This window comes from Dermacentor silvarum, chromosome 1 (genome assembly GCF_013339745.2).
Source record: "Dermacentor silvarum isolate Dsil-2018 chromosome 1, BIME_Dsil_1.4, whole genome shotgun sequence".
Lineage (NCBI taxonomy): Eukaryota > Metazoa > Arthropoda > Arachnida > Ixodida > Ixodidae > Dermacentor > Dermacentor silvarum.
In genome coordinates, this window is record NC_051154.1 from 386,467,908 (window position 1) to 386,481,351 (window position 13,444).

The window sequence follows — 13,444 nt, forward strand, 5'->3', positions numbered from 1 at the left end:
TTTTATGGGCTTTTGCGTGCCGCCCAGTTCTGATTATGAGGCGCGCCGTAATAGAGGGCTCCGGATAAATGTTGACCACCTGAGGTTCTTTACGTGCACTACAACGCGAGCACACGGGCTCCGCTATTCGTAATTTTTTAGGGCTGCACTACGTCACCTGTTTAACGCGACGCCCCAAAACCGCGAAAACGCCCGTCGTCAAACTGACGTTGACGCACTAAAGAAGCATCAGTATGCCGAACAAGCTGTATTGTTTTTCTGAATAGCCGGAGACTTCCCTGTTCTAAAGGAATAGAAGATGGCTGCCCGCCTATCGCTCTGCCAATGGCTAATCGGCGCTCTCGGCGAGAATGGATTTGTTTGCATATGTTAAACATTCTGCGCAATGCCGCATTTTGAATCGAACCAACAACATGCAGCGCTTACACGCTTCTTACGAAGATCAGCGACCGACCTTCAGACGAAACAGCATGTTGACTTTGCACGGACTCGTGACGTCGACTCAGTCTCAGGGTTCACCAAGGTGAATATATATACTGGCATTGTTGCTTCTTGTTGTGTGTCGCGTGTCCGTTGGATGTCTTTCACAGCTCTCCATCGGGTATTTCTCAAATGCTTATGTGTTTATGTATGGCTTGGTCTGTCTGGTCACTTTCACTTGTTTCGCAGAATTTGGCTTATTCTTGTGCGTATATTTCGGAGTTTGACCCGTTGCCTCTACATATAAAATTCTGCACGCAATTTGACTTGATACTTTTTTATACTCCCGGTGCAGCTCAAAAACCTCCGTCCAGCCTGAAATAAAAAATAAAAATGACAGGAAAAAAACTCCCCTGGCACCACGCAAAAATTCCGGCCGCAAGGACTAAAAATTATACTCCGATCATTCGGAGCATAATAAACTCCCAAACAGGGGGTCGCTAGAGGACAAGCAGTATACTCCAACCTGAGAGTTATTTCCGTTTACAGTGTATAGACGCGGACAGGAAACGTCTGCAGAAACGCACAGCTGCCGCACAAGCCTCCCTGAAAGAAGGTAGACACAAAAAAGCAAGGCAGAGCAGCATGGGTGGGCATACAACATTACATATTTATCACGTACAGAAAATAAATTTGAAAGTCAGCGCAAATGTTTCTCATAAATACCATGCAGTATAGCATTCTGTTGCGATCAACATTTTTTCTTTCTTTTTTGCTACTGGGCTCTTCAAGAGCCTTCAGCGTGGATGGTTGCAATCAAATTCTTTTACGAGCGAAAAAAGTATAAAAAATAAATTTAAAAAACAGCGCCATGACCAAAATTCGAACCTGGGTTATTGCGCCCACAACGCAAGGTACTAACCACTATACGATCACGGCTATCCCGTATTTTTTTTTCTTTCATGGTATTTAATACATTAACATGTCATCCAATAAAACATTCACTAAATGGGCATAGTCATAGAATGGTGGGTACAATGAGTCACACACAGAAAAACAGAAGAGGCACTGTTCCGCTTTAAAAGGGTGGTAAGGCTAAGCACCTCACAAAAATGGGGTACCAGTCCGGTTGAACATCAAGTTCATCATAAACATGCTTTAGGTGCACAGTCACCTGGATAAAATTTACTCTTGTAGGTACAACCGGTTCGGCGTTGCGGTCCATCATTCGCGTCTTCCACAGACTGTGCATTCCCATGAGAAAGAACACGTCGAAAGGTACACTGTCATCAGAGGTCGGCAGCAGATATCGCACTGTATGGGGGTTGATTTCAAAGTCTTTCTTTAGAGTCCGTTGGAGGATGTCCCAAAATAGAATGGCACCTTTGCAGCCAATAAAACAGTGTTCAATTGTCTCTGGCACATCACAAAGACGACAACAGAAGTCACAAATATACCCTTTTTCTGTAGCCATTTTTTTTACCGGTAAACTTTCACTATGAAGTTTGTAAAAGAATGTTTTGCAGCATGGGGATATATACATTTTACGAATTCGTTTTAGTACATCGTGGCCTGGCCATTCAATGTATAGTGATCGGTAAAATGGAGACGGAAATAGCACGGACAGTGAATCTTTGTATAACCTTTTACTTGACACGGAGTACAAGTATTCAGTGGAAAACCGAACTGTCAGGAAACGAACCGCCAAATAAACCTCCTGCATGAACCCCAACAAGCATAAAGGCGAAGAAAAACTTGAAGAAACAACTAAATCAGGTAAAGCATCAACAAGTGTGACTTGCATGAATGACCGAATTATAGGATGCGAAGTATCGCGAAAAAAGAAGAAACGAGACACTATTTGGCGCACGTAAAGATGCACTAAGCCGAGCCCACCCTCACTAACTGGTCTAAAAACATTGTCTCGCCTCATGGGCTCGAAAGTGGAAGACCATATGAAAGTTGCAAAAATTCGGTGAAAGCGTTGGATGTAGAGCCTGGCACAGTGAATAACTTGCAATACGTAGTCAATTTTAGTTGCCAAAAACTTATTGCAGGCTTCAGCCCTTCCGAAAATAGAAAGTCGGTATGGAACGAATGTCTGAGCGTAACTTTGCAAGGCTGAAACCCGTTCTTTCCAAAAGTGCGCGCTTAATTTATTTGCGTCTAGCGGCACGCCAAGATACGTTGGCGGAACATGAGTCCACATAATGCCTGCAAACTGTTCTGGCTTATAACACCAGGAGCCGAACCATAAGCCTAAGCTTTTCGAGGAGTTAATTTGTGCTCCTGATATGCTGCCAAATTTCTCTATTGTAGCTACAACCTTTTCAACACTGGGCTTATGTGTGCAGAAAAACGCTTGATCATCTGCGTAAGCTAACACCTTAGCCTCATTACCCAGTATGTTGAAGCCATGGATGGAACTTGACTGAATTACGCTTAAGCATAGTGGTTCCAGGTAAAGTGCGAAGAGTAGTGGGGACATCGGGCATCCTTGTTTTACCGAAGAGCAGATAGCAACGGGTTTGGAGAGATGGCCATTAATAACTAAACGAGTAGAACAATGGGTGTAGCAAAGCCTAACGCCTTTAAGCACAATGAAGCCAACATTGGCGTGTTACAGAAGAGAAAATAAATAGGAATGACTGACTCGATCGAAAGCTTTAGCAAGGTCTACTTGGAGCATTAATTGCAAGCTGCTCAGTGGAGCCGTAACAGTACTCAAGAAGTGTATGGGCGATATGTATGTTGGTCTGAATTGATCGACCTCTAATTCCGCACGTCTGATGGGAACCAATGAGAATCGACATCGCAAATTGTAATCTATTAGATAAAACTTTTGCAAAGATTTTATAATCAACGTTTGACAACGTGATTGGTCTGTAGCTTTCAACAGAACGCAGTTTTTCCTTATCTGAGCTTTTTGGGATTAAAACTGTGTGGTTTTTGCAAAAAGAATGTGGAAGGGCGTCCACCTCTAAACTTATAATAAATATATCCAATAATATGGAAGTGATAATCCCTTTGAACGCTTTGTAAAATTCGCTTGAAAGTCCATGAGGGCCGGGGGTTTTTCGATAGAGGCAGCTGATCAATAGCTAGCTCAATTTCCTGAATGGTAACAGTACCACTGATGAATGCACACTCCTCATTCTGTAAAGGTTTTACTAGAGACACAAAACTCTCTAAGACTTTTGCATCATGATCTTCGGGAGGTGCACTAAACAAATCATTGTAGTAACTTTCAAATTGTGAAATTATGTCATTCGTATTTGTTACAAGACTACCTTTGGAGTAGATTTCCGAAATTACTTTTGAAATACCGTGACGTCGCTCATCAAGTAAAGCTTGACGTGTTGGCTGTTCAGAGTGCAAAGCACGGCTGTTTCGAGATCGAACTCGCGCACCTCGGTAACGCAGTGCGTCATACTTTTGTAACTCACATTTAATATTTCCCATATCTTCTATGTAAGTGCCTGGCATTTCCCATTCCATCTCGTAAATGCTACTTAGGCTCTTGAGAAGCATTTTTTCTTCATTCTTTCTATAAAATGATTTCACCGACCCAATTTCTATAGCCTCTGTGCGGACCTCTTGCCTGAAGAGTTCCCAAGCAGCAAATAATGGCAAGTCTGTAGAAAAACAAGTTGTTAGGGCCATACGCACACGATTGATAAATTCCTGATCATTTAGGAGCTCAGAGTTAAGTTTCCAGAGTGCCCACTGTGGTCGGAAATTGGTTACAGATTTCTCACCAATTTTTGCGATAACCATACAATGATCAGAGAACGAAACTGGGATAGTACTACGAGACAGTCCTCGGGAGAGGAGTGATGAAGAGACATAAATTCGGTCAAGGCGGGCGTAAGAGTGACCCTGAATTCGTGTATAAGAGCAAGAACCCTGTCTCGCTGAATGTTAATCCTACTTCGATCACTCGGATCACATACACAATTGAAATCTCCCATTAACACAATGCAGCGTTCACAGTCCAGTAGATTAGACACAGTATCAAATAAAAGAATTCGTTTGGCAGCGTCATTAAATACGTAGAGGTTAACTATTCGCCATGGCACACCCTACAACACAAAATCGCAGTATATGTATCGGCCTTCAGCGTCCATATGGTAACTAAATGCTGAACAAAGTAGGCTCTTTTTCAGAAACAGGAAGCAGCCCGCGGATAAACCAAGGGCGTGTGTGAAACGCAGACATTATACTCAGAGAGAAAAGGTCGCAAGGCCCTTTCTGTTTCGTCATCACTCTCAATCTTCGTTTCCTGCACGGCGACGAAGTCAAGGCGATGCCTAGGTAAAAGCCGGTGAAGCTGTGCCTGTTTCTGCAAAGACCTAAGGCCCCGTACATTCAAAGTTGCGAAGAGAAGTTGCTGTGTCAGCGCCATGGTGACTAACCACTATACGGACCTAATGATCTATGTGGTCGGTCCTTGAGGGCAACGGTGAGGCTCCCTCCGAACCCCCACCAGGCCTCCTGGACCGTGATCGTCGGCACTTTCCCGGGTGTTTCGATGTCTTGCGGCGACGTGCTTTTCTTGTGGTACTGGTCGTGTCGCTGTCCGTGCTTGTTTCTGATGTGTTTGTCGCGCGGCGCTTCGGAATTGATGTATCCGCGTTACTTCGTCTGTCCTCTACCAGCACAGGGCACGTGTCGAGAAGCTTGGGTGTAGCACATGAGTCATTATCGGCTGCCTCTTTAGCTTGCTGGGCAGGAACTGGCTATGTGATTACGGGCGTCTCATTGCACTGTTGCTTGGACTGATCATCTGTCGCTTTGCTACCTTCCTTGTCCTTGGGTGGTTCTGCGATGACATTGTCTTTAACATCTGGACGAGACTTGCTGGCACAACTGGTCTCCGCGGCAGATGGAACATATCCGGTCGCGTCGAGAACCTCCGTGGCATCCAATATGTGTTCTTGCACGCATTCATCAGGAGGTCGTGTCCTATGTCGTAACTTGTCGGCGTGTGTTACCACACATTCTTCAGCTGTGTTGCCAAAGCGCCGGCAGTCTTCACAACGTGGAGTTCTGCAGTTGCGACGAATGTGGCCAACCTTGTTACAGCGGAGACAAAGCGGGGGTCTGCCTGGAATCAGTACAAGGCTCTGCACTGCACAGACAGGTAGGAGATGTGGAACGTCACCCACACCTATTCCGTCAGCAAGAGACAACACCACATCACGATTTAGAGTAAGCATTTCTTCCATCTCCGATACTCTCCAGCTTTCTGCTGTTATAGATTTCACTTTCCCGTAAGCCTGGAGTGAATCTCGAATGTAGGCGTCTTCCAAACGCTCAGGTAGCCATAAAAGCTTCATTTTTACTTCCGTGGACTCAGGGTCCATGACGCCGCAGCGTCTTTCACTGATAAATCATCGCACGTAGCTAGCTTTAACTTTGTCACTGGTGACTTGCACGTCACCATCCACACGTGCGACATCTGGAATTGGCCAATGGAACTTATTTCCTTTAGGTCAATAACATTCCGAAGGGCGTCTCTGAAGTCTTGGGCTCTATACGGTCAACCAGCTAAGTCAGCATGCAGGAAAACAGAGTCCACCACCAGTTTACCGGTAGGAAGACGAGGTAGCACAATACGGTAGTCATTGCTGCTGGCTGAAGCCTGAGCAGCACCTCGGCCAGGGGCCGATAAATCCTTTGGAGCGGAGAACATGCTTGCTTGCTTGCTTGCTTCCTATGCCATGGCGCATACCCACCACGGGGGATTGGCCAAGAAGCCGGCGGTTAAACAGATGGGTTGAAATTATGCAATGAAACTAACTGATGTTAGAGCGGTATTTTATTTTATGTCATAGGGATTTAGTGTGCTTTTTGGGAGGAGATCAAGGTAGAAGGTAATAAATTTCAATCAGAACATGAAAAACGCGACCGTTCGTAACGCCGTCTTCTTCTTTGTCCCATCTGCGGCTATCCCGTATAGGACGAGGCTGTAGCAAAAGAAAGTGCTGATGCTGAGCGTTTATGATTAAAACCTTTTGATAAAACGAGGGTCAAGTGTGTTGCTTTTTATTTCATTTTTGTACTCTCGCAGTTCCACGCTCCGTTTGTGGCGTCTACGCACGGACGGCGGGAAATTTGAATACAGCGACAATGTTGCGACGTTAAAAAATCAAAAAAAGCGACTATTTCGTTTTTGAGCTGAGTTTTTTCTGCGTACGCTTGTTTTCTCTACAGTGTATACATCAGAAGAAATTTTAACGCTATGCTTGAACTAAGATAACTACTAAACTTTGTATGGAAGCTCCCCTTGCATGCTCACGTGATAAAGGAACACAAATATTACACCTTTTTTGGCGTTTGGTTACTATACTAAACTTTAAGGAAAAGCTATGCGAAAAAAGTGGCGCAACCGTCAAGGCGCCGCCATGTTGCTACCACTCAGTTATGCAACGCTACAACTATTCAAGATATGACGCAAAAACAAGCATTTATACGTAGCACGTGCGTATGAGCAATGCGTAAAATTATTTTGCATATTTTTTTTAGAAAAATCCAATATCTGTCAAACTTGGATGTAAAATTTACGGCGCGTGAAAAAAAAAGCGTCTCCAGGCGCCTGAACTAGATGGCGCCACCATAATGAGAGAGGCTCGGGATCGCTTTGATTGCGCGTCTCGTCTTGAGCCATAACGCTAATGTGTACAACTCCAAGGAGGTTTAAAAAACAATTGCTGAAATGGCATCCCCCGCAGTTTCTTACCAGCACAGGTGAAGCCAGAGCTTGCTTATACTTATACTCTTAAAGTGGGGCGCGATAGCTTAAATCCGCTCACAGCTCGCTTGCTTTTGGTTACTTATTATAGATGCTAGAGTAATTGGAGAATAAAAGCTCGCACTTTCTGGTTAAAGTATTACCTTTGGCTGCGTACTAATAACAGATGTGCCGTAAAACTTGAAATGTGAGTTTAGGATTTCATTTCATACCAGTAACAGAAATAAAGACGTGGAACAATATCTGTATCGCGAAATTAACCGTAGATAGCACGGGGTGGGAAGAAAGCGCTTCCTGCTATAACTACCTTAACCTAGCTCACTGAGACCGAGACGAACCAAGGGGACAACTTCTTTGCGTACGGCACTAAAGGCAGCACTGGGGCTATCCCAACATACGTCCACAAAGCTCCTACGACAACTCGGGGTGCACAACACCATCCGAGAACAACTGGAATGCCACCTGAATATCCAATATGCCTGCAATGAACAAGGCAAGATACGTTCCTTATTCTGTCAAGGCTGGGATGCCCAATTGTCCACCAAGTATACCCAGAAAGAAGAAAACAAACTTCCCCATTGCCTTCAATATGCTCCGTGAACGTCATAAAGGCCGGAAACAGGCAAGATGACAAGCCCTGGCCCCAGTGTTGGTGACGTCACATCGGACACACCGGTTCTATATACCGATGTGACCCGATACTTATAGAGACATGCCATGTATCCAGTCATACTAGATAACAAAAGCTCTGAAGGCTTTGGTCACGCTCAACAGTGTGGACAGTTGCACGGTGGAGAGGGCCGCTATCACAGTGGTCATATCACCATGGTGGCGCTATCTAGTTCAATCGCCTGCAGACGCAGGCTTTTCACGCACTGTAAACTTTACATAATAACTTTATAAATGGCCGTTTGCTCTTCCTAAAAACACAAAAATAACTTTAGGCATTGTCCATCCGCACGTGCTACGTGCAAATGCTTGGTTCTACGTCATATTTTGAATAGTTGTAGTGTTACATAAATGAGTGGTAGCAACATGGCGGTGCCTTCGCTTTTGCCACATTTTTCGCCCAGCTTTTCCTTAGCGTTTGGTATGCTAACAATACGCCAGAAAGGTTTAATACTTATGTTCCTCTATCACGTGAGCTTCTGCATGCAAGGAGAGCTTCAATACAAAATTTAGTATAGTTATCTTAGTTCTAGCATAGCGTTAGCATTTCTTTGTGATGTATACACTGTAGTGAAAACAAGCGTACGCCGAAAAAACTAAGTTTTTGAGCTGTTAACGAAATAGCCCTTTTGTTTACGTCGCAACATTGTAGCCGTATTCAAGTTTCCCGCCGTCCGTGTGTAGACCCAACAAACGGAGCGTAGAACTAATAGAAAAACGAAATAAAAACCGACACACCTAACCCACGTTGTATCAAAACGGTTTTTGTTATTATTATGAACGCTCACCATCAGCATTTTCTTTTGCCGCAGCCTCGTCCTGCGGGATAGCCGTGATCGTATAGTGGTTAGTACCTTGCGTTGTGGCCGCAATAACCCAGGTTCGAATCCTGGTCACGGCATGTTTTTTTTTAATTTTTTTTTCGCTCGTAATGGAATTTGACCGCTACCATCCACACTGAAGGCTCTTGAAAAGCCCAGTAGCAAAAAAAAAATACAAAAAGAAAGAAGCTGATGGCAATAGACTACTACTATACATGACATTCATAGGCAACATTCGCGCTGACTTTCGAAGTTACTTTCTACCTGATAAATAGGTAATGTTGTATGCCCGCCAATGCTGCTCTGCTTTTTTATTATTATTTTTTGCCTACCTTCTTTCAGGGAGGCTTGTGCGGCAGCTGTGCGTTTCTGCAGACGCTTCCTGTCCGCGTCTCTAGTCGCCGTGGTGAACGCAGCGTCGACGTTTCGTGTCCGTGCAGAGTCAGCATGCTGTTTCGTCTGAAGGTCCGTCGCTGATCTTCGTAAGAAGCGTCCATGCGCGGTATGTTGTTGTTTCGCTTCAAAATGCGGCAGAGGAGAAGCCACCGCCCTTCTCCCCTGGCTCTCATGGAGTATTGCGCGAGCGATCTCTCATCCGCGCTTGAAAAAAAAGAAGAAAAAAAGGAAGGAAAAGAAAAGAAGTTAAAAAAACGTCCAGTAACGATAAAAGGAACTTCCCTACGCTATAGAACGGTTCGTCAGAGCAGACTCCAACGAATCGTCATAGCGCACGTATTATTGGTAAATGCTATCGGTCTGTTTTGCAACATAAATTCTGGTTACTCGGCTAACGTTATCAACAGACTCGGGCTGCCGTGAGCGATGGGTAATATAAAAAAGGAACAGGGAAAATTGAAATTTTAATAAATTACGGGCTGTTACGTGCCAAACCCACGATGTGATCATGATCGCACGCCCTAGTGGGGGGACTCCGGATTGGTTTGACCACCTTGGCTGCCGTGAGCGATGGGTAATATAAAAAAGGAACAGGGAAAATTGAAATTTCCGGCGCGGCGAGTGAGACCTCGCGCCTGGAAGTGGGCAATTGGAGGCCGGGGGAGGGCAGTGGCAAAGGGACACTCTTCTCACTTTTAATGAGGTCTGCAAGCACTATCAACTGGGGCGTCGGAAGTTTCCGCTTCCCAACCCACACCTAAACAGACCACAGGCAATCACCCTGCGAATGCTGCAGACGGGGACTTATCCGTCTCCATTTATTTATTCAAAATTTATAGAAGGCATCAATCCGGGCTGTCCGCGCTGCGGACATCCCAGCTGCACTCTTAAACACATGCTCTGGCAGTGCCTAGATTTGCGCGGGGGCTCAGGGTCTCCCTCTTCGGAGGAAGACTGGCTCCGGCTCGTCACCAGCTCCGCCAAGGAAGAGCAGCTCAGGGCTGTCCAGAGAGCCCGCGAGATCGCCGAGAGACTCAACCTCCCGGCTCCATCGTGGGTGCGGCCCGCAGACGATGTCCCCTAAGAGGGACACTCATCGTCTTCTCAGGACCAAAATAAAAGTTCTTTGTCTGTCTGTCTGGCCGGAATAGCGGGATCGAAGTGCGCATGCGCAGAACGCTAACCGACCCATACCGTTTACCGTGCGCACGCTATTTCTCAGAGTTAACGTTACCGTGTTAGCGTGGTGTACGTAGTGTACGTAAAACATGGCGGCGGTCCCGGTCGCCCGCTTCGAACTGAATTTGGCGTTGTTTTTGTAGAATTCACTTCGTTCGTAGCAAATGACTGCGTAAACGGCTTTTGCTTAGTCTCATGCCGCTTCGCCGAGAGAGTGTTATGGCTAATCTTGAGTAATTTTCGAGATCGCTTCTCGTTTCGAACGCGCCTAAGCCTAACGAGAGAAATTTTTTCTGAGATGCGAGCGCCATCTGTCGCTAAAGTCGGGAGATAGGCGCGACGACGGCATATGGCCTCTGAGATGGGAGAAATTCGGAGGCTATGGTAGACAGCTTGCACTGCTTGTCTGTTTCGTTGCAGATCGACGGATATGTGAAGTAAAAATACAACGCGCTCCTGGCTTCCATTGCGCTGCCTATCGCACTTTCCGGACGCACACACACATAGAATTAGGTGCCCTGTGTATGCGAAATTCAAAGCGTAATGGAATAGCGCCTCGCACGTAAACTACGCTATCACGCTATACTAAAACTCTCATTCTGCAAAGTTCGTTTGCGGAACGGTAACGCTATTTCCCGTAACCCCGCTATTACGCTAACGCTAAACTAAAACTGTCTAATGAGGCGCGCGCGCTCCGTAATTTTCATACCGCGGAAATACCGTGGCGCCCCCAGCGCAATATGCAGCTGTCGCACCACCTGTCGAGCGCGCCGCATGGCGCCGCTCCGGATTCCTAGAAGAGAGAAAGGGGGAGGGTAGGAGAGAAGAGAGAGGGGGAGGAGACGCGCATGCGCTGTGCGGGTGTGGGACACCGGACAACAGACAGAGCCGCCGGCAAGCAATGCTTCGCATTAAAAAAAAAAGACGACCTCCTATAAACGAGGAGAGCATTTGATCGGGCTGTTCAAACAAGGGTGTGGGTCACTGCTCGATTCTTGCGTTGGAGGCTACGTAAATTTGATGTTAGGAGATGGGAATAAATCAGAATGGGCTCGTTTTACGTTATGCGGCCTAAGGTCTCCAGGAGACTTTCTTTAAGCGTGTGCATGTAAAGGTAATGACGTCGCCGCGGGCACAGCCTGAGAAGCATAGAGAACACATGCATATAAGACAGATTTGTAGGGTATCACCGAGGTCTTGTAAAAAGTTATTTGAAGTTGACGAATTAAAATCCACTTGGCGTAGACGTACGTCCCCTTTTAAAAATTCTTGTTTGAAGGATTTTTCAAAGGGACCTCTTTCTAAACGACATCACGCTCAGCAAGTGTAACACCGAAAAAACAAAAAAATCGCATATTCTAGGGTGCGCATCAGTGGCTAGTTGCCTAGGCGACCATGTTCCGTCTCAATTAGGTTCGTTTACATAAACTTGGATGTACTTCAAAGAATCCCAGGTGGTCAAACCAATCCGGAGTCCCCCCACTACGGCGTGCGATCATGATCACATCGTGGGTTTGGCACCGTAACACCCCTTAACTTATTAAAATTTCAATTTTCCCTGTTCCTTTTTTATATTACCCATCGCTCACGGCAGCCAAGGTGGTCAAACCAATCCGGAGTCCCCCCACTACGGCGTGCGATCATGATCACATCGTGGGTTTGGCACGTAACACCCCGTAATTTATTAAAATTTCAATTTTCCCTGTTCCTTTTTCATATTACCCATCGCTCACGGCAGCCAAGGTGGTCAAACCAATTCGGAGTCCCCCCACTACGGCGTGCGATCATGATCACATCGTGGGTTTGGCACGTAACACCCCGTAATTTATTAAAATTTCAATTTTCCCTGTTCCTTTTTTATATTACCCATCGCTCACGGCAGCCAAGGCGGTCAAACCAATCCGGAGTCCCCCCACTAGGGCGTGCGATCATGATCACATCGTGGGTTTGGCACGTAACAGCCCGTAATTTATTAAAATTTCAATTTTCCCTGTTCCTTTTTCATAATACCCATCGCTCACGGCACCCAAGGTGGTCAAACCAATGCGGAGTCCCCCCACTAGGGCGTGCGATCATGATCACATCGTGCGTTTGGCACGTAACACCCCGTAATTTATTGAACTTTCAATTTTCCCTGTTCCTTTTTTATATTACCCATCGCTCACGGCAGCCCGAGTCTGTTGATAACGTTAGCCGAGTAACCAGAATTTATGTTGCAAAACAGACCGATAGCATTTACCAATAATACGTGCGCTATGACGATTCGTTGGAGTCTGCTCTGACGAACCGTTCTATAGCGTAGGGAAGTTCCTTTTATCGTTACTGGACGTTTTTTTAACTTCTTTTCTTTTCCTTCCTTTCTTTTTTCTTTTTTTTCAAGCGCGGATGAGAGATCGCTCGCGCAATACTCCATGAGAGCCAGGGGAGAAGGGCGGTGGCTTCTCCTCTGCCGCATTTTGAAGCGAAACAACAACATACCGCGCATGGACGCTTCTTACGAAGATCAGCGACGGACCTTCAGACGAAACAGCATGCTGACTCTGCACGGACACGTAACGTCGACGCCGCGTTCACCACGGCGACTAGAGACGCGGACAGGAAGCGTCTGCAGAAACGCACAGCTGCCGCACAAGCCTCCCTGAAAGAAGGTAGGCAAAAAATAATAATAAAAAAGCAGAGCAGCATTGGCGGGCATACAACATTACCTATTTATCAGGTAGAAAGTAACTTCGAAAGTCAGCGCGAATGTTGCCTATGAATGTCATGTATAGTAGTAGTCTATTGCCATCAGCTTCTTTCTTTTTGTATTTTTTTTTTTTTTTGCTACTGGGCTTTTCAAGAGCCTTCAGTGTGGATGGTAGCGGTCAAATTCCATTACAAGCGAAAAAAAAATTTAAAAAAACATGCCGTGACCAGGATTCGAACCTGGGTTATTGCGGCCACAACGCAAGGTACTAACCACTATACGATCACGGCTATCCCGCAGGACGAGGCTGCTGTAAAAGAAAATGCTGATGGTGAGCGTTCATAATAATAACAAAAACCGTTTTGATACAACGTGGGTTAGGTGTGTCGGTTTTTATTTCGTTTTTCTATTAGTTCTACGCTCCGTTTGTTGGGTCTACACACGGACGGCGGGAAACTTGAATACGGCTACAATGTTGCGACGTAAACAAAAGGGCTATTTCGTTAACAGCTCAAAAAC

General features: G+C 45.8%; 2 non-coding genes across 2 annotated transcripts; one reads left to right on the top strand and one right to left on the bottom strand.

Moving 5' to 3' along the window:
• The first annotated feature begins 8,672 nt into the window (after positions 1 to 8,672).
• On the top strand, positions 8,673 to 8,744 carry Trnah-gug (transfer RNA histidin (anticodon GUG)). Its single transcript has one exon. It is a non-coding gene; the product is annotated as a tRNA-His (tRNA).
• A 4,399-nt stretch (positions 8,745 to 13,143) lies between these two features.
• Positions 13,144 to 13,215, bottom strand: Trnah-gug (transfer RNA histidin (anticodon GUG)). The gene has a single exon. It is a non-coding gene; the product is annotated as a tRNA-His (tRNA).
• Positions 13,216 to 13,444: the final 229 nt, after the last annotated feature.